This window comes from Lissotriton vulgaris, chromosome 7 (genome assembly GCF_964263255.1).
Source record: "Lissotriton vulgaris chromosome 7, aLisVul1.2, whole genome shotgun sequence".
NCBI lineage: Eukaryota > Metazoa > Chordata > Amphibia > Caudata > Salamandridae > Lissotriton > Lissotriton vulgaris.
In genome coordinates, this window is record NC_141695.1 from 180,499,495 (window position 1) to 180,519,966 (window position 20,472).

The 20,472-nt window shown below is 47.0% G+C and overlaps 1 protein-coding gene across 2 annotated transcripts in view; it reads right to left on the minus strand.

Annotated features, from left to right (window-relative positions):
* LOC147701139 (sialic acid-binding Ig-like lectin 13) overlaps positions 1–17,832 on the minus strand; it is a 291,587-nt gene extending 273,755 nt beyond the window's left edge. For both annotated transcript variants that reach the window (XM_086929907.1, XM_086929906.1), the window contains exon 1: positions 17,769–17,832. The gene's annotated coding sequence lies outside the window, so the exon portion shown is untranslated. The remainder of the gene's footprint in view (positions 1–17,768) is intronic.
* Between the last annotated feature and the right edge of the window lie 2,640 nt (positions 17,833–20,472).

Here is a 20,472-nt window from a genome sequence, read left to right on the forward strand (position 1 = left end):
TTGTGGTGGTCAAGAGTCCCCACAGTACTATTGGAGTGTCAGCAGCCTGCAGGGAGGCAGTTTTGCTACTCCACAGGACTTCCTGGGTCTTAGTTGAAAGCAAGAAGTCATCCCAGGCTTTTGGAGGCACAGCAGCTGCAGTACAAGACAACATTAGCGCAAACTGGTGGGAATAGCAGACAGGACGGCAGGTTTGTCAACAAGTCAGTTGTTTCTCCACAGTCCTTGCTTCTTTTGGCTCTTCGGTGTCCTTCTTCTTAGGTCAGCAGAAATGTGATTTCTTGATGCCAGGGACTTCCCTAAATATTAGATTTAGGGGCATTAGTTTGATTATAGGGTAGTAGCCAATGAGCTACCTACCCCACGGATCTCTATGCAACCTATATGACAACTTCCTGTAATAATAATAATAATAATCCACATTTGTAAAGCGCGAACAATCACCCGTAAGGGTCTCCTGCCACTGGGGGCTGTCGGGAAGATTAAGCAAGCAATTGCCCACTGTCACATGGTGCTAGGCTAATCTGCCTCCGGCGCCAGAGATCGAACCATGATCACCAGATTCCAGCTTCAGTCACCCTGGCCACGGCGCCACACCTCTTCCCTGTATGAAGTGGGCATAACACGGTCCCAGAGTTCATAATTCTGCAATCACCAAAATGGGATACTCTAAAGGTTTATATTCACACCAGGTGGGCAGTTTTAGGGGTAGCACTAGGGTTGGCATGCCTCTCTGACTACTAATTTTCCTGCCTGTCCTGGCACCAAATGGGCCCTGACCAGGGGGGTTGGCATCCTCTCGCCTCTGAAAGGATGCCAGATTTGCAAACCAAAGGAGGTGGGCTCTTTGAAGCTGACTGCATTGGAACACTAATTTACCAGCCTTCCTCGAGGAGGTGTAAAACACCTCCTTCCAGAAATGGCATTGTTCCTAACCGCCTGAGAGCGCAGACTCTCACCCAAGGGGGCGGGGGTCAGAAACTCGTCTGTGGCTGCAGCGGGACTGGCCCAGTCAGTCAGCACACTATAGGGTTGGTAGATTTCAGGGGTACCTCTAAGGTACCCTCTGAGCGCATGTATTAATAATCCCATCTCTGGAATCAGTGTGGGTTTATCAATAAGAGATGTTTGATACCAAACTCCCTAGGTTTTAGTGAAGCTATTATGTAGCTGGGGAACTCATTTTGACCAGTGCAAAGTACATACCTTAATATGGCTTTCCTGACCACTTGAAATGTCTAGTAAAAGAACAAGACAACACAGGGGCAAATCTGCTTATGCAGATATGTCCTTACTAGGAGTGAGCAGAACTCACAGAGTTGTACTCCACAGAATTCTGTAGAGTTTGATGAAAAATGTGTCAGAATCCATGGAGTTCTTCCCACCTCCAGCAAACAGGGCTCCCTACTTGACAAACATAAGCCAGAGTAAGTCAGCCTTCTGGCTTTCCCCGGGGTGACGTGTAGCTCACAGAGGCTACTGATGATATACCAAGGACTGGCACCACTGGCTCTTCCCATAGTAAAACCACCTTAAAAAGAAGGGACTCTGACCCACCTCATAAGCCAACTTGTGGTGCAGTCTATCCCAGTAGACACAGGGGATTCTCACAGCATCAGGGCATACAGCACCACAAAGTCACTGAACTCCATCAGGGAGTGTTCCGCCTCCTCCATGTCGCCCTAGCACAGTTCCCACAGATTACACACTCTGATGAAGTACAGGGCATGTCACAAATACAAGCAGGGAAAGAGCTGGTATACCCATGGGAAAATAATGCAAAGTCACAGCAAATGAAAGAACAGGAGACAAAGCAATGTGCAGTGTCCGTTTCTTGTTTTACCACAACCATTGTTCTGGTTCCACGCAAGGAGCTCTTCCAAGCTGCCAAAAGAGAGTATATTTGATAAACCCTTTAAAAATGGGCACCAATAGTAGTCACAATATGAGTGGACATCCTGCGTTTAAGGTAGAATGTGATTGGTTCAGTAGTTTACTTATGGGAAGAGGAGGGTGAACAGTTCAGTTGAGCTGGAGTGCGAGATTTAGGAAGATTAAAAAGGCAGAAAAGATGAGCTGGTTTGCAGGCGGTAGCTGCTACTGCCTCCCTTGGCACCTCTGACTTGAAACTCTGTGTCTCTGCGGTGGCCGTGAAGTCACTTCCCGGGATGGGCATCTTTGACAGGCAACCAGCGTGGGCTCATAGTGCTTTCTAGGAAATGAAGTCTTTGACGAGGGACAGGCTGACAGCAACATGTCTACTTCTGCAAATTCAGCAATCACTTGCATTCCCCTTGTGATAGGTCATGGTCTGTGTGTGGGCCAACTTCTGGACCTGCTTAAAATAACACCATGCCCAAGCAGCTCATGCTTGATACTCCTTCCATTTCAGTGTTTAAGCCATGTGGTGCCTCAGCAGCTTAGGGTCATCGGCATTATTGATTTGTTAATACAGATGGTGGAGTGGAGTAATTCCTCCCATTCCACTGGCAGAATAAAACTTTTTCCCAACCCTAGTACTCGCATAAAATATATTGCACCATGCCTGATGGCTTAAAGGGCTGCTGTAGGGGTGCCTTACATATATTAGATTCAGTAACTTTGCATGGCACACAGGTGTCATGTCATCTATTCACTAATGGTTTTCATTAATGTTTTGCACCAAGTCATACAACCTGCAATGGCAGTCTGTGTGGAATTTGAGTGTGGGTCCCTTAGGGTGACATAGGACATGCTGCAGACCTTTTGGACCCTGTTTAGCACTCATGCTCTTGGTACCTGGGGTACCAATTACTAGGACCTACAGGGGTGTTAAAGTCCTTCGACAATTGTAGCACAATTAGGCGATAACTCGCTTTGGGCAAGAAGCTCTGGCACTGAGGTCTGGTTAGCAGGCCTCAGTGCACTGTCAGAGTCAAAAATTGGCCTCTATTAGTTAAAAGGGGGAGAACAAGTGGGGAACAATTGCAACAAAAGCTCAGTTTCCTAGAGCATGGTGGGTGAAGGATGGATGGATGAAAGGGTGGATGGATGAATGATGGATGGATGGATACGTAAAAAGATGGGTGGATAAATGATGGGTGAATGGATGGATGAAAGGGTGGATGGGTGAATGATGGATGTATGGATGGAAGGATGACAGGGTGGATGGATGAAGGATGGATGTATGGATGAGAGGATGAAAGGGTGGATGGATGAAGGATGGATCTATGTATGGATGGGAGGATGAAAGGGTGGATGGATGAAGGATGGATGTATGTATGGATGGGAGGATGAAAGGGTGGATGGATGTATGGATGGATAAAAGGCTGCATGGATGAATGATGCATGGATGGATGTGTGAAAAGGTGGGGGGGATGATTGATGGGTGGATGGATGAAAGGGTGGGTGGATGGATGTATGGATGAAAGGGTGGATGGATGTATGGATGGGAGGATGAAAGGGTGGATGGATGAAGGATGGATGTATGGATGGGAGGATGAAAGGGTGGATGGATGAAGGATGGATATATGGATGGGAGGATGAAAGGGTGGATGGATGTATGAATGGATAAAAGGTTGCATGGATGAATGATGGATAGATGTGTGAAAAGGTGGGTGGATGAATGATGGGTGGATGGAAGGAAGGGTGGATGGGTAAAGGATGGGTGAATGGATGGAGGATGGATGTATGTGTGAAAAGGTGGGTGGAGAAATGATGAGTGGATGGATGAATGAAAGGGTGGATGGATGAATGATGGATGCATGAATGGAAGGATGAAAGTGTGGATGGATGAAGGATAGATTGGTGAAGGATAAATGTATGGATGGAAGAATGAAAGGGTGGACAGATGAAGGATGGATGGATGAAAGGGTGGATGGATGAATGATGGATGGATGGATGTGTGAAAGGTGGGGGGATGAATGATGGGTAGATGGATGGATGAAAGGGTGGGTGGACGGATGGATGAAAGGGTGGATAGGTGAATGATAGATGTATGGATGAAGGATGGGAAGATGAAAGGGTGGTTGGATGTATGAATGGATAAAAGGTTGCATGGATGAATGATGGATGGATGTGTGAAAAGGTGGGTGGATGAATGATGGGTGGATGGAAGGAAGGGTAGATGGATAAAGGATGGATGTATGGATACAAGGATGAAAGGGTGGATGGATGAAGAATGGATGTATGGATGGAAGGATGAAAGGGTGGATAGATGAATGTGTGAAAGTGTGGGTGGATGAATGATGGAGGGATGTGATGAGGTCTAACAGGCGCATTTATGGTTGTCAAAAATTGATGATGAGGACCAGTTTCTAGAAACTTTTGTCGGAAGGGGGTCCTTACGCCTAAAAAGGTTTTACAAGGGGGTCTCGGCATCAAAAATTTTGAAGACCTCTGGGCTAGGGTAATCAGATGCACCACAGGGGGCGCAGCCAGCATTGTGTGGGTAAAGCCCAGCCCTATTCAAGTCCCAGGTGCACCCCTCCCTCACATCACTCATGCAGATCTCCCATTCACCACCGGGGCAGACGCATCCTGACTCATGGAGCCAGGCTCGCCAGCTATCTCCAGCCAATCATAAGCCAGACAGCCAATTCACATAAATTACACAAACATGCCAACTTCTAGAAGTGGCACTTCCACACTAGGCACAATCACGCCGCACACATCATCGCACAGCATTTAATCACACAAGTCCGCACATACCAAACTAAAGCTTGCTCTCCCCACGCATCAGGAACTACCAGGGACACATACATTCCCCATGCATTCCTATGAGAGGGCAGGCCAAACTTTACTACACGCACGCACTTTACCCTGTACACAGTGGTAAAGTGCGCAGAAACCGAAAATCACTAACACCAGGTCACAAATAAAAAGCAAAAGGTTTAGGGGTGAACCTGCCAGAAGGGCCAAGTCCAACAGGCCCAGAGAGATTGCCAGTGGCTGAGATGAATTCAAGCATTCCATCTATAACCTTGTTCTTGTAACATTTTTAGCGGGGCATCACATAGATCTTATTCTCCTACAAGAGAAACACCTAAAAGGCAATAATTGGTTTCATGTGAAGGGAGGAAAAGCCCTGGCAATCTCTGGCTTTTCCTCTGAATCCTAAGGGTGGTATTATCAGCCATAAATTGCTCCTCCACACAGTCCTTCAGACATGTTTCAATCCGGGTGGCTGCTTTGCAATGATTAAAAGGGAATGAAACAAACTTGAAGTAATGGTGGCCTGGCCTCAAGGTATCTCTCATTGTGTTAAAGGCCTCCAAGCTTGAGGCTTTAGGGAAGTGGATCACAAATACACCAGACACCATATTGGTTGTTGTAGAGAAGTTCAACCTAATGATGAGCACAGAACAAGATAGGTACAAGGAGGATAGGTGGCTCAGAATTTTGCAAATATGATGGGATTTGTGGATTTGTGGAGAAAAGAGCACTCAACAAAAAGTAAATACTGACACATATCCAACGCCATAATACCAATGTCTAGGTTAGATTACCTGCTGGAGAGGCAAAAAGAAATGAGCCCAGCCATTCAACTGACCATGCAGTAAGACAACCTCCCCATATCTGGTAGAAGGCACTAAGAGTGGAAGAGCCAGATACCCCCACACTGTCTAAGCAATCCCCACCCACTTCCAGTACATGCATGGAAGCGTGAGCAGGGGACGAATTTACTTTCACCTCTTAGAACAGTTCACCCTGGCTACGGGCGAGCACGGCATCACCACCGGGAGAAACCGGGGTACCCTCATGGAGCCAGGACCTTCAAATCCAGGCAGCCCTAACCCCCAAGACAGGCCATTTACTTAGGCACTCCAAAACCCGTGCCTGCCAGAATTGGGCTTAAAAGAGCCCAGGTCGAAGGTCCTCAGGCCGTTTAAGCCCTGTGAGGCCCGGCAATTCGCTAAACCCCAGCAACATGCTGGGTGAGTATAGTATGCCCCTTGGGAGGGCAATCTATCATGCTGTGCCCCTCCCATAGGGGCCCATTACGATGTCGGGCAGATCACCACCGCCATGGTGGCGGTCCGCCTGACATAAATGCCCGCCCGCCACCCTTTCCCCCCGCCACATTACAATGGCGGGGGAACCGCAGCGGAGGCAAACACCGCCTGCCAATTTTCCGCCTCGGTCGCCTTGCAGCCAGGGCGGAAAAGGGTTCATATGGTGGCGGTGTCTATCAGACACCGCCAGCCATATTTGGATGGGCGTCTGCAGATGCTTTTGGAAAGGCAGGCAGACTTCACTCTTGGGGCCCTGTGCGGGCTCCCAGAGTGAAGGAGAGTAGGGGGGTGAACACGGGGGGTACCTGTGGTACCCCCGTTCATGCCCGCCACTGTGGCGGGCACATCCTAATACCCCCCACGGGACCCCCACACTTATGGCGGGCGGTCCCTATTACCACGAGGATGGCGGGCGGGCAAAGTCCGCCCGCCATCCTAATGCGGCCTAGAGTGTTCAGGGCATCCCCCGTCCCAGTCCCCACATGTCATTTGGGTCCTCTCAGGTGGAAGAGCCCACCCTGTACCAGCTCCTCACCTAAGTGTGCAGCAACTACGGACTACTCCATCGGCCAGAATGTTTAAGGGTAGGGCCAGACTCTGTGCCTTGTGTTGTGTCCGGGAGATGCCTGAGGGTTCAGGATGCTATTGCCAGTCACTCGAGCCACTCCACCATTAATGATCATTCTGCAGGTTCACCTACAGAAACATTATTCCAACTGTTCATTAATCTAGATCAAGGTTCTCGAAAGTTACTCCTTGAGGGCCAGATCCATGCCAGTTTTTAGCATATTTCCAATGAGATAAATATAGTTATATTGAAAGTCTGCCCTCTAGATCAACTATGGAGATCCAGGCTCTAGATAGTCCAGATTGATAATCTTTTTAGTGCTCCACCACAGCATTTCCCAAACCTGGCGGGGGGATTCAGGGACCTCACTTAACTATCCAATTAGTACTAGAAATGGGAGGTGTGTATAAAGGGCAGGGAAATAATCAACGCACGCTTATGACCTGGACTTACTTGACATTCTCATTCATGGGAAATTGGTGCAGAACCCAATGCCTATCACTAAGGGAGTTCAGCATGTTGCCTTGTTGCTGGCTAAGGGTAGACACATGCTGATCTGATCAGACTGATCCTCAACCTGTGCAAGAGAACCCACATCATCCAGCACCTGGCAGGCCTCCACAGGCTCCTGGTAAAGAAGAAATGCCATTTCAAGCTCCAGACTCACAGCTAAAAACTCATCAATGACCAAAGACTATCCTACTTGAGCTACCGTCTGCACTTCCACCGTCCCCCGAGGAGCCTTCGCCTCACACACCTCGCCCTCACTCAGATATTTCACATATCCCCGATGCCATGTCAAAGGACGCTCCTTCTCCCTTCTTTCCGCCTAGGCCTGGAACACTCTCCACCTCCGCACCTCACCCTCACTGACTAACTTTACGAAGGGGTTCAAGACCTGGTCCTTTGAATGAGACCTACATCAAGGGTCTGGATAATCTTGTGAGTGACAAGACACACTCTACAAATAATGATTGATTGATCTGTCCTGTGTAGCACAAGTGCAGCCCCAGACATCAAAGGGCATCACAGACCTATTATTGCTCAATCTTGTGTGGCTGAACACCACTTTTCCCTCTAAAAAGTTAATCGGCAATTACTGCGGGGTCAGGTACCTAGTTAGCATATATTAGTCTCATATATTATCAGAATTAAACAAGACAAATCACTGCAAGGGCTTGTGTTGCCTTGCATCACCTTGTGTGACACAAAGGCAACACAAGCCCTCATTAATTGTTGGTGCAAAAATTCTGTCTTACTTTTATCCCAGTGACTACATGTTTATTTGGGTTTCATTACCTGAATTAAATTATGTGTGTTTTATCAATTGGTAGATTGGTCATTTATTGCAAAGTATAGGGCTACCTTAGAAAGATACCCAGTTACATTAAGTGTGGACAAAGTAGATGATATGGATGTAATATTTATTTTTGATCACTTACTACCATCACGTAAGTCAACTCAAAATTCCTTGGTTCAGTCATCATGAAAAGTCCATTCCCATCAGAAGTCCTCACTTCTCCATCATTTGAAAATTAACCCAAGGTGATTTGTCGAGAGGTGCCCTGAGAGATCTTTGGCCTCCACAAGGGAGGGGTTATCCAGTACTTAGTGGGTAAGGATGAAATGGTATGTGAAGTTAGTTGAACAGTGCTATGCTTTGGAGAAGTGGACTCTTCTCAGGTACATTAAGTAGTGGAGTAAGGGAGTATGAATTGGATTTCTATTGAGATTAGAGTGAACGCGAATCTGTTGTGATATTAGCTCTGTATGTACCTCAGTGCCTAGCTACCAATAAATTCCCTTTGATGATGCTGGTCCTGCTCACAGGCCTATCGTTTGCTATGTACTCCACTAACTTTTGTATCATCTATTGTGCTGTCAGACAGTGAGATTGTTGAAGGAAAGTGATAACTGGTATGCATAGAATGTTTGACTGTCAAAAAGGACTGCATTTTGTTCTGGTCACAGCAGAAATTATTGAAAATTAAAATTGGTTGGAATGGGAAATATTACATTGCAACATATCAGCCATGTGCACCTGACAAGGTGGATTTAATGATACATCACATTGAGATTTTCAGCAAAAAGCTGAACTGCTTAAAAATGTAAAGTATCTCAGAGGATCCATCAATTTTCCATCGATCTTAGTGAATTAAGCAAGGGTACGGTGGTGGATAAATTACATATACTGAACGCATTTACAACCTACGGCCTTCTGTCACTGTACTACCAGAATAACATCCTTCATAACACCAGTGGGTATGTTTAGATTTAATTGCATAACATGTGAACTAGTATTAGCTGTGATTGTCTATCAGAGTGATACATAACTGATATCTCAGGAGGCTTGAAATGTATGCCGCGTTTTTAAGACAATGTGTTAGCTTATAGCAAGGTCTGAGCAAGAAACGTTATAAGGTGCATGAAAAGTCAGACTCACATTAAAGGCAGAAAAAAGAAAGTATGGAAAATATTTTGATTACCAAAGCACAGGTGTGGTAATTGAAGTGATAGATTGATCGATGGTTCTTGAAAAAAACCTTTGTCAATGTTTTCAACAAAATTTATGAAAAAAAGTTGCTATTAAAACAGTATTGATGTGAATATTATTCAAGAAGGCCTGTGTCGGTGTTTATTATGTTTCTCTATCTCGTGTGTGCACGAAAAATTGTGTCTTATGGTACGATCGGATTTTAATAGGAAATTACCTGCTTTACTAACTGAAGGATAGTTTGTTCTAATTCGGAATCTTTTCTTTCAGGGAGACAGTTTTGTCAGATGGCAGTCAAGTATTATAGGAGACATCCTTGTTCTGGAAAAGAGTCGAAGTGAGTTCTGGTGATGGACTGCCATGTTGGGGTCAGGCAATGGGGAGCAATGAGTCTCAAAGGAGTGGGAGTTAGTTTCCAGAGGTGTTAAGTTTACATTACTGCGAAAGAGGCTGATAGATCGAGACAGAGGAGCCGTTAGTACCATGGGAGTAGGTCCATAGGTCCAGATTAGTTAAGTCTTTCAATCAATGGAAGGAAGGTGTTCAGTTAGTTACTGGAATGGCAGTGGCGTAAGAAAAGACCCCGCAGCCCCTGTGGTGCGGATGGGGCTCTTGAGCTCTGGGGCTCCCTCCAGCACTGGCAGGTTCCTGACCTGAGATCTTCAGACTGGGTCCGGAGCGTGGGGGTCCCTCCCAAGTACTTAGCAGGGGAGTCCCCTCCAGTTTTGTACCACTGTGGAATGGGTGTGGTATCACCTCAAGGTCAAGTCAAGTTTAGAATTTGTATAGCGCACTACTCACCCAGAGGGTCTCAAGGCGCTTGAGGGAGGGGGGTACTTTACAAATCGAATATCCAAGCTTTTAGTTGTTTTCTGAAGGAGAGGTGATTCTGTGTAAGGCGGAGGTGGGCGGGGAGAGAATTCCAGGTCTTGGCAGCTAAGTAGGAGAAGGATCTTCCCCCCATGGTGGATCTTTGGATGCGTGGAATTGCTGCTAGGGCTTGATTGGACGATCGTAGTTGGCGGTGTAAAAGGACAGGCGCGTGTTGAGGTATTCGGGTCCTAGGTCATAGAGGGCTTTGTGTGCGTGGGTGAGGAGACGGAACGGTATTCTCTTGTTGACGGGGAGCCAGTGGAGGTCTTTCAGGTGACCGAAAATGTGAGCTTGGCGGGGGATGTCTAGGATGAGTCTGGCTGAGGCGTTTTGGATGCGTTGGAGTTTTTTCTGTAGTTTGGCTGTGGTTCCGGCGTAAAGGGTGTTTCCGTAGTCCTGTCGGCTTGTGACTAGTGCATGGGTGACCGTCTTTCTTGTTTCGGTGGGGATCCAACGGAAGATTTTTTTGAGCATACGTAGGATGTTGAAGCATGATGATGAGACAGCATTGACTTGTCTGGTCATTGAGAGGGAGGAGTCCAGGATGAAGCCCAGGTTACGTGCGTGGTCCATTGGTTTTGGTGCGTTTCCCAGGGCTGGTGGCCACCATGAGTTGTCCCAGGCAGAAGGGGATGAGCCTAAGATGAGGACTTCCGTTTTGTCCGAGTTAAGTTTTAAATGGCTGTTCTTCATCCACTCGGCTACTTCTTTCATCCCTTCGTGTAGGTTGGTTTTGGCGGTGTTTGGGTCTTTGGTGAGGGAGAGGATCAGCTGGGTGTCGTCTGCGTAGGAGATGATGTTGAGGTTGTGTTGGCGAGCGATGGATGCGAGGGGACTCATGTATACGTTGAAAAGGGTGGGACTGAGTGATGATCCTTGTGGTACGACGCAGATGACTTCGGTGGCCTCTGATCTAAAAGGGGGAGGCGGACTCTCTGGGTTCTTCCAGCGAGGAACGAGATGATCCAGTCCAATGCTTTTCCTTGTATTCCGACGTTGCTGAGGCGTTGTATAAGGGTGTTATGACAAACTGTGTCGAAGGCTGCGGAGAGGTCGAGTAGGATGAGGGCAGCTGTTTCTCCGTTGTCCAGTAGAGTTCATATGTCGTCTGTTGCTGCGATGAGGGCGGTCTCGGTGCTGTGTTTGGCTCGGAAGCCGGACTGCGAAGGGTCGAGGGATTTGTTGGATTCGAGGAAGGCGGTGAGCTGACTGTTGATGGCTTTCTCAATGACTTTGGCAGGGAATGGGAGGAGCGAAATGGGGCGGTAGTTTTTAAGTTCGGTGGGGTCAGCTGTGGGTTTCTTCAGGAGGGCGCTGAGTTCTGCATGTTTCCAGCTTTCCGGGAAGGTAGCGGAGTTTAGGGAGCAGTTGATGACGTCTCGGAGTTGGGGTGCGATAATGGAGTCTGCTTTGTTGAAAATGTGGTGGTGACATGGGTCGGTTGGCGATCCTGAGTGGATGGAGTTCATCAGGCGGATGGTGTCTTCAGTGGTGATTGGGTTCCAGGCGCAAAGGTTGTTGGAAGGGTGTTTTAGTTCGGAGGTGGGTGGGGTGGGCTGGTCGCCAAAGCTGTTATGTATGTCAGCAATTTTGTTGTAGAAGAACGAGGCTAGAGAGTCTCAGTGGTCTTGGGAGGGAGTGATGTCGTTGGTGCTGGCGGTGGGGTTGGTAAACTCTTTGACGATGTTGAATAGTTCCTTGCTGTTGTGGGCGTTGTTGTCGAGTCGATCCTTGAATGCTGATTTCTTGGTGGATCGGATCAGTTGGTGGTGTCTACGGGTGGCATTCTTGAAGGTGGCCAGGTTGTCGGTGGTTGGGTTTTTTCGCCAGGTCTTCTTGAGGGTGCGACAGAGCTTCTTGGATTTCCTAATGTCATCCTTGAACCAGAGGGCTTTTTTGCTACCTAGCTTGATTTGATGGCTTTTCAAGGGTACTAATTCGTCAGCGCTGTGGGTGATCCATTGTGTGAGGTTGGTGGCTGCTTGGTTTGGGTCCGATGATTAGGCGGGAGGGTTTTGGTGAAGCGATTTGAGGAGCTGGTCGGTGGTAATTTTGTTCCAGTTTCTGCGGGGAATTAGTTGTGGGTGGTTGTGGGTCGTAGTCTTTTTGTAGTTGAAGTGAACGTGCTGTGGTCCGTCCAATGGAGAGCTGTGGTGTGATTGAAGGAGATGTGCTTGCTGGAGGTGAAGATTGGGTCGAGCTTGTGCCAGGCATAGTGGGTGGGGGTGTCAACAAGTTGTTTGAGTCCGAGATTGGCGAGGTTGTCCAGGAGGATGGTGATGTTGTTGTCGTTGTTCTTTTCCAGGTGGAAGTTGAGGTCTCCTAGTATAATGTAGTCCTTGGAGGGGAGGGCGTGTGGGCTGATGAAGTCAGTGATGTCTTCGCTGAATTGCGTGTGGGGTCCTGGTGGCCTGTAGATGAGGGTGCCTCTGAGTGTGGTCTTGGGGTCAGTGTGGATCTGGAAGTGAAGGTGTTCGGCGGCTGCGAGGTTGTCGTCGGAACTGGTCCTGATGCGGATGGTGTTCTTATGGACGATGGCGATGCCTCCTCCTGTTTGGTTGATGCGGTCCTTTCAGGTGATTTTGTAATCGTCTGGGATAGCTATGGCGATGTCGGGTGCTGATGAGGCGTTCATCCAGGTTTCAGTAAGAAAGGCGACGTCCGGCGATGTGGTGTCGAGAAGGTTCCAAAGTTCAATGGCGTGTCTGTGGACCGAGCGGGTGTTGAGCAAGATGCACTTCAGTTGGTTAGTGGCGGAGCTCTGTTTGAAATTTGTGGATTTGGTGTGGGTCCTGGTGCAGTCGAACTTGCATGAGTGGCAGGTGAAGGGTCCATGGGTATATCCTGGGGCGGCTTGGTAGCAGTCTGAGAGTCGGCCGGGGTTAAGTGCTGAGAGGGTTGCGGCGTCGTAAGTTATGCGGGTGGGGTGGATTTTGCGGGGGCCAGAGGGTTTGGCGCTGGGCACGGTCCAGGCGCGGTCGGGCGTAGACGGGCTTACCTTTGGTGCACCTTTGGCACGCTTTGAGCGCGTCCGCTGCGCGTGAACGCTGCGCGTCAGCTGTTCTGACATAAGTGGATAGTGGGGGGAGCGGAGCGAGGGAGGGTCAGCTGAGAGGCGGGAGCGGGGTGGAGATACGGGCTGGGAGGCACAATAACAAAATGACAGCAAACCAAAAGTGAAACAGGGCGAGTTTGTGCAAGCAGGGATATCGCTAATATGTGGGCAGAGGCACCGGCACAATCAGGCAAAAAATCTTGTCAACAGGCAATGCGAACTAGCAGAAAAGCACTACAGTATTACGCAAGCACGAGCAAGCACAAATTATAATCAAGCACAAGTTACAATGCGCGCAGTGAGTACAATATGCCGTAAGCGCTACGCTGTTACTCAGGCACTGAGAGCAAATCAATTCAAGATAATTGGCAGCAAAGCAGCAAAGCGCTACGATACCAGCTGGCCAAGGGAGCGTGGGGAGCGACCGCTTCTGCCAGAGTCAGGACGATCACAGCGTTGGGGCAGGCGGGTCCTTCCTGTGCTTTCAGTGGGAGGGAGGGTCAGCTGGGAGGCGGGAGCGGGGTGGAGATACGGACTGGGAGGCACAATAACAAAATGGCAGCAAACCAAAAGTGAAACAGGGCGAGTTTGTGCAAGAAGGGATATCGCTAATATGTGGTCAGAGGCACCGGCACAATCAGGCAAAGATCTTGTCAACAGACAATGCGAACTAGCAGAAAACCGCTACAGTGTTACGCAAGCACGAGCAAGGACAAATTACAATGCGCGCAGTGAGTACAATATGCATAGGCTATTTGGTTTTAGGTTTAAACCTATAATAACTGATAAAACCCCACCGAAAGGAAAATAGCCATCACCGGTGTAAACATATAAGCACTGAAAAAACACCTTTGCAACCACAAACTAGGTGCCATTTAAACAAAGGAAAAGATGAGTGAGAGATACCTTTTTATTTCTTCCTGTAACTGTTTTATACAAGGTAGCATCAAGAAAGACTATTCTGCTTGAGTTTTGTTGTTTAAAGATGTCACTAAAACATGGTCTCCTCTTCCTTCGGCTTTTTTCGTTGTTGTGATCTTTGGTCTAAAGATGCGGTTTTTAGAAGCATATTGTTGATCTTATTTAGTTATTTTATTAACTGTACAGAATCAGGAAATATCAAAATCATATTTGTTATTTTGCCTACATTTGATTTCACTGATAGGTACAATTGCTTGTTTCATAAGTATCTTTCCTAATATGTACCATCACATTTACCCACAGACAGAGAATGGGTGAAATCCTTTGATACATCAGGCCCCTTTTCTAGTGAGTCAGTATTGAATGTAAGTGAATTGCCAAACACCCCTAGCTTTAAACATTCAATGCAAGATGTAGTGACAGGTATATGTGAAAATAATGTTGTCACCAAGCATCTGAGATAGTGGTGAAAACAGGACACCAGACGTTTAGTAAACATGGAACGCAGTGTCACTTGTAATGCTGCTGAAAAAGTTCCTACCAAGTTCAATAAAGATTGGAGTAATATTGTTTGTATTTGCAGTAATTCTGCTACTTATGTGAAAAACTTGTATGATGGTCTGTCAAAATTGATACCTGAGCTGAAGTGTAATAGATTCTTGTCACTTGCTAGATGATATGCTGAAAGCATCTTTACACTCTTCAGAGTTAATGAAGAGTGCTATTGACTTTGTAGTCCATTCTGGTGCAGTAAAAATGTATTTGGACCTCAAATACCCTGTGCACACGATATCTATGCACATGCACAATCAATGCAGACAGCAAGCAATAATTAAAATTCCATAAACACCTGAAAAACACTATTTCTGTTGTTTTTTATGGCGTGAAAATGTGTAACCACTGATAACCACGTTTTTTTAAGGTTTTGAAAAAACTTAAAAAACACCAACAGAATTTACCAAAAATAGAAACTGAAAACTGGAAACAGCTGTTACTCAGGCACTGAGAGCAGATCAATTCAAGATAATTGGCAGCAAAGCGCCCTGATACTAGCTGGCCAAGGGAGCGTGGGGAGCGACCGCTTCTGCCAGAGTCAGGACGGCCACAGCGTTGGGGCAGGCGGGTCCTTCCTGTGCTTTCAGTGGGAGGGAGGGTCAGCTGGGAGGCGGGAGCGGGGTGGAGATATGGGCTGGGAGGCACAATAACAAAATGGCAGCAAACCAAAAGTGAAACAGGGCGAGTTTGTGCAAGCAGGGATATCGCTAATATGTGGGCAGAGGCACCGGCACAATCAGGCAAAGATCTTGTCAACAGGCAATGTGAACTAGCAGAAAAGCGCTACAGTATTACGCAAGCACGAGCAAGCACAAATTATAATCAAGCACAAATTACAATGCGCGCTGTGTGTACAATATGCAGTAAGCTCTACGCTGTTACTCAGGCACTGAGAGCAGATCAATTCAAGATAATTGGCAGCAAAGCAGCAAAGCGCTACAATACCAGCTGGCCAAGGGAGCGTGGGGAGCAACCGCTTCTGCCAGAGTCAGGACAGTCACAGCGTTGGGGCAGGCGGGTCCTTCCTGTGCTTTCAGTGGGAGGGAGCGTCAGCTGGGAGGAGGGAGCGGGGTGTAGATACGGGCTGGGAGGCACAATAACAAAATGGCAGCAAACCAAAAGTGAAACAGGGTGAGTTTGTGCAAGCAGGGATATCGCTAATATGTGGACAGAGGCACCGGCACAATCAGGCAAAGATCTTGTCAACAGGCAATGTGAACTAGCAGAAAAGCGCTACAGTATTACGCAAGCACGAGCAAGCACAAATTATAATCAAGCACAAATTACAATGCGCGCAGTGAGTACAATATGCAGTAAGCGCTACGCTGTTACTCAGGCACTGAGAGCAGATCAATTCAAGATAATTGGCAGCAAAGCGCTACGATACCAGCTGGCCGAGGGATGTTTACTCACTGGAAAAGCTATGAATCGGGGACAGTAAGGAAGGGGGGAAGGATCTGGCAGGACAAGTTTCTTGGAAACCAGAAGATAAATGTAAACGTTTTTGTACTTGTATAGCGCACAGCTACCCACAGTGGGTTTCCCAGCACTTGTACAAATACTGCAAGGGAACCCTTCCTGGCTTTCCCTGTGAAGTGTCCACTCCTGGGCACCCCCATGGTGCAGACCAGGCATCCCTCGCGTTGATGGGGCCGTTGTGGCGACTAAGCAAGCTATTGCCCAGAGTTGCAGCGTGGGACCCATGATCAGAATAGGCACTGAGGCGAGAATATCCGGTCAGGGGAATTAATGAGCCCGAGACCCGCCAGGGCAGGAATCGAACCCTGGTCCCTGGCAAGAGCTCTGCATCGAGGTCTGCCTGCTGTAACCATTGAGCCACACTTCTCCATGGTATAGACAGGGTATAGAGAAAATGTATACATTTTAATATATTAAAATACTAAAAATCTTTTACAGGTTTCACAATCCATAGCAGGCTATATAAAAAAGTATTCACATAATTTACAACACAAACTAAATTGTTCAATTATATTGGTCCAATATATTATATGTACAACTGTCTCATTGAGAGACAAAAAATAACAAGTTTTAAATCCCACAGCCCACCCCTACATCAAGGAAAAATCCCGGTATTCATGGCTTAACACTATTAGAACGTGAAGCACACTCATTGGGTAACTTCCCGTGTTTAAACAGAAAAATAAAATGGGCACCTCAGCATATAGTGTAGACTTGACATAATGCTGCGTAATTAAGTGACCAGTAAACCCTGTGAGCTTATTTTCCAGACAATAACCCTGAACAAATTGAAAACTTGCATATTCCATCCTTATTCACACGTGTCTTCTCATTAAAGACGCAGGGGCAGATTTATGAAGGGCTTGCGCCACGTTTACGCCGCCGTTGCGTGACGCAACGGCACGGAAACGTGGCGCATCCCTGCGCCCTATTTACAACGTGACGCATCTAGGAGATGCGTCACGTTGTACAGCACTGCGCCATGAGGAGGCGTTCCTGCGCAGGGGGGGGCGTTCCTGCGCAGGAACGCCTCCTGAAAGTGGCTGAGTGAAATCTATGAGATTTCACTCAGTCACTTTCAGGGCAATGCTGCGTCAAAACCCTGCGCCTGCTTGAAGCAGGCGTAAGGCTTGAGGCAGCATTGAAAAAATAGGCCCCCCCAGAGCATTGCTGGAGCTGCGTCGCGCTTGCGACGCAACTCCAGCAATGCGCCACATTTCCGGCACAGATGCGTCACGCATCTGTGCCGTTTTTGCCCCATGGTGCGCCGCATCATAAATGCGGCGCACCATGGGTGGCGTAGCTGTGGCGCACTGTGGCGCATGTTAACTGGCGCATCCCTCGGGATGCGCCAGTTAACATAAATCTGCCCCGCAATGTTCCACGCGACATAACTTCCCTCTAAATTTGTTAAAGATTTGAAATCCCCACAATTAAAATTTAATTTTATTGGCTGAAGACAATTCTGGGTGACCCATCTCAGCGTGTCCAATTCTACACCAAAACCTTTATAACACAGCATACCTTTTATATAAAATTGCCATTTCTGTTTGCAGGGAATGTACATAGAAGGAACTTCCAAACACATCTCATGGATGCGGTGCAAGACAGTACCAGCCAGGATGGCAAGAACGTGGGTGCCCCATGGAATTTGTAGTTTGCTGCTACTCTCTGCCAAGTACTGGTACTCACGTCAGACATGCCCGCAAAACCACAGTTACTAGAAATTAGTGAGTTAAAATGTGTAGGCACAGAAATTGTAGTAGTGCTGCACCCAGACCCTTTAACGCGTTTCAGTCATATAATATTATAGAGATTTAATGTACTTACTTTGTAAGAGGAGACACTGGTGCGTCTAACTCCCAGACAGGCAATGCTGATGCAGAATACTCAGAATATCACAAACAAGGGTGAAAAACAAAAAAAAGCAGAACTGTGGTGAGCAACTTCCTCATCTTAAATACTAGGCAGCTTTCCCTCTTTTTGGCCCCAGCAGAGTCCTCCTTCGGGGGAGGTGAAGGTACTTAAGGCTGAATGTTTTATGTACAAAGGATTGCATTTAATTGTCAACAGACAAACAAGAGTGACCAGAAATGAGAAAACAGGAGCGGATAAAGAGACAAAGGCCAGGAATCAAATGTGAAGATTCGAGATGTAGGTGGCATGGATTTAGGTCAGGACACAGGGCTTGGAATGTGGCTACCCCGAAGGATGCCAAGCAGCGCTTCAGCTAGTCCCGGCCTCCTAGCCAAAAGCACTTCACAAGTTCCAATTTCCACTTCATACTTAGATTCGCTTGAATATTCGCAATTGAATTTGATTGCTTTTTGCTTCACTTTGAGTTACTTCTGCTGCACTGCTCTGCAGAAGAGTAGTCAGATTACTTACTGGATTACCTTCATTACACTGAGCCATTCTTATCCTCGCCACATTCCTTGCGCCCCTAGTCAGGCCCAGGAGCCAAATAACTTCTGGGCTCTTAAAATGTAACTAAAGGGTACCATCTTCCTCTTGCCAGAAGGACTCAAATATCTAACCGTTGATCCGTAAAAACTTGTTCCAAAGACCATAGGCATCAGAGTGATAAAAGACAGAGTAGAAGCAGGCAAGGATGGAAACATGAAGCTGTGACAAGTAAACGTAGAACTCTGTGTAATGAGTGGTAAGTAAGCAGAGCTTCACACCATTGATTCTTTCTCCTTGGCGTACTAACATTTGAGATATCAAGCACTGGTAAATCCAACTGCTCCTATGAAGCCAGCCATAATCAATGCACCTCCCCTTGATGATTGGTCCTAAAGCACTGTGAAGGGAGAACTACTGTCCAGGCAACAATCAAAGCAATCACTACAGCAGACTGTCATATCATGCAGCGAGCTAGCATAATCAACATGCTAATAAGGCACTGACAACGTCATAGGTCTTGCTTTGATGCTTCACTCTAAAGTCATTGTTATTTTGAGAAACTTTAATAACAGGATGTATATCGTTACAATGCATACTTTTACAACGCATACCTTTACAACACATTTTTTACAACGCAACATCCAATACAACGCATTCCATTACAACGCATGCCATTACAACACATCTCTAAAAACTACCTTTACAAGGCAATCCACTACAACGCATACTACCTTTACAAAGCATACCATTACAACGCATACCATGACATTGCATGTATGATGAGTATTGGATAGTGTAGGGGTAAAATGTACTATTCTAACTCCAGGAGGTGCAAAAGTAGGGTAAGTGTTGGATAGTGTAGGGGTAAAAATTACTATTCTAACTCAAGGGGGTGCAACAATAGGGTAAGTGTTGGATAGTGTAAGGGTACCATGTGTATGCGTTGTAATGGTATGCGTTGTAATGACTGCGTTGTAATGCCATGTGTTGTAGTGGTCTGCGTTGTAGTGACATGTGTTGTAATGGTTGCGTTGTAATGGCATGCGTTGTAATGGATGTTGCGTTGTAAAAGTTGCGTTGTAAACGTTGTTCCCCTTACTAACATTTATTTTAACATAGACTACACAGGGTCGGAGGCAAGGAGGAAGTGCCTGATGGGCTGGTCTGACAGGTCAGTGTGCAGGCTGTGTTAGTTGGCTGTTTGTGGGCCAGTTTTAACTTAAAGTCTTCTGGGTTGGTTTCTACTGCTCATTTTCCTGATATTAAAACAAGCATTGCGTGCAACAAGCTGAAATTCATGCAGTTGTACCCTTCAAAACACTTACACATGATGTCTTTACAACTTCAAAACTGTAGTTTGAACACATGGTCCACTTTTTAGGTCGAGCATCAGCGCACATGCACTGTCTGCAAGACCTATTGTGGTCAACAAAACCCTTTTATTTCCGCCTGCTACTTACCATTGCCTCCTTCATCCATTGCTCTTCTTTGCTGCATCCTAAGTCGCTCTCCCAGCCGATACCGCCCTTCCAGTCAAGGCTAAGGAGCACTTGCTAACCATGGTGTCCTTACCCTTACTTTGTTTATTTGTTTGATTACAGAACTTTTTTTTAAAAGGTTGCTTGATGCCTGTAGTTGCTTCTGCCCTCCGACCAGCTTCTGACACAGATGGAGTGTTTCCTATGAATAGGCGGTGTACCCGTCTGCTGTTTCCGCCCACCCTCCACCCTGTTGCAGCTCAAGCTTTGTAAACATTTTTTGTCATCATAAACTACGGTGTTATGTTTTTTTAACTAAAAATACTAGTCACCATGGGGCAGATTTACGAGCCCCCTGCGCCTCATTTGCGCCACCGCTGCGTCACTTCTGGGAGATGCGTCTCGTTGTAAAGCCCTACACCACATGAAACCTGCGTCAGGCTTCATGTGGGCGTTCCGGTGCTGGGGGTGGTGTTCTGTCGCTGGAACACTTCGGAAATGTGCCTAGGTGAAATCGACAAGATTTCACTGAGTTACTTTTCTGACGCCTCTGCGTCAAAACCTTGCGCCTGCTTGAAGCAGACGTAAGACGTGACGCACCATGTTAAGGATAGGTTAAGTTGGAACAGTGCTGGAGTTGAGTTGCGCCT